We start from the raw sequence: 1,216 nt of genomic DNA, 5'->3' as shown, positions 1-1,216 counted from the left end.
TGATTACACAGAGTATGGCTTTACCAAAACAATCATTGATGGCGAATAAAGCATCCATTATTCATAAAGCTTCAATTGGTGATCTGTCTTTCTGCATTAACCGCATATTTTTTCATACGTCTCAAACCAAGGGGATGTGAGGGTAAAATGAATCTGGAATAGTATATGTATGTGTGTGTATATATATGTATGTATATATATTGTGATGGACAGCCGGGTCCTATGCCCGGCTGGGACACCCCTGCTGTGTATATTCCGGGGGAGCCACCAAGGACAGCTCAGTACCTCCCCCGGGGCGCTTGGTGGCAGCCTACTTGGCGGACAGTGATTCCCCAACCACCCGCAGGGCTCCATGGAAGATGGAGTCCTCCACAGCCTGGTTGGGGACTCGGGTGGCCACCAGGGGGAGCTGTATGGACTCCGCAGCCCAGTCGCTTGAATTCTCAGCCCCACCCGGAAGGGCAATTAGGACCAGGTGGTCAGCCACCTGGAACTCTTCCGGGTGGGGTATAAAACGGGCCAGCCACCTCCACTCGAGGCCAGAATCGGGAGGAAGAGGACGAGGTTGCCTGGGAGGAGTGCTGGTGCCAGGAAGCGGTTGGTTTGTGTGAGTTTTGGTGCTTGAACTCTGTTGGGCCTGTGGGACATGGGGAAGACGTGTGCCCACGGCTGAAGAAACAAAAATAAAGCCCTTTGAGTGTGAACACGTGTCTATGCGTAGTCTGTGCCGGGTCGGGCGCTATATAGCGCTTGTTTACAATATATATTGAAATAGTTTTACTGTGAAATAATGCAAAGAGTACACGACACGTGTTTCGCCCTAATTTTGGGGTCATCAGGCATACATACTCAGTACACCCCCTCTCGTGAATCAAACCTCGGACGTCGGCACTAGAGGCGAAGCCTCTTCCATTGCGCCACTGTGTGTGGTTTGTCTATATATATATATTGTGGCAGTAGGGGGCGCTAGTGCTCCCTTGAACCCTCAGGTACAACTCCGGACACCAGGTAAAAGTCCAAGACCTTTTATTGTTTACTAACAATGTGCACAAAGCACCCTCCACACTACTCATTCAATAAACCACTAACTACAATAAACACAACACTATAATTTTCTCTCCTCCTCGCCCAGACACTTGCTCCTCTACCTCCCAGCTCAGCTCAGTGTCTGGACTTAGGCATCGTCCTTTTATAGCCCCTGACCCGGAGGTGTTCC

The sequence above is a fragment of the Polypterus senegalus genome, chromosome 5, assembly GCF_016835505.1.
Source record: "Polypterus senegalus isolate Bchr_013 chromosome 5, ASM1683550v1, whole genome shotgun sequence".
Lineage (NCBI taxonomy): Eukaryota > Metazoa > Chordata > Cladistia > Polypteriformes > Polypteridae > Polypterus > Polypterus senegalus.
This window is presented reverse-complemented; position numbering follows the sequence as displayed.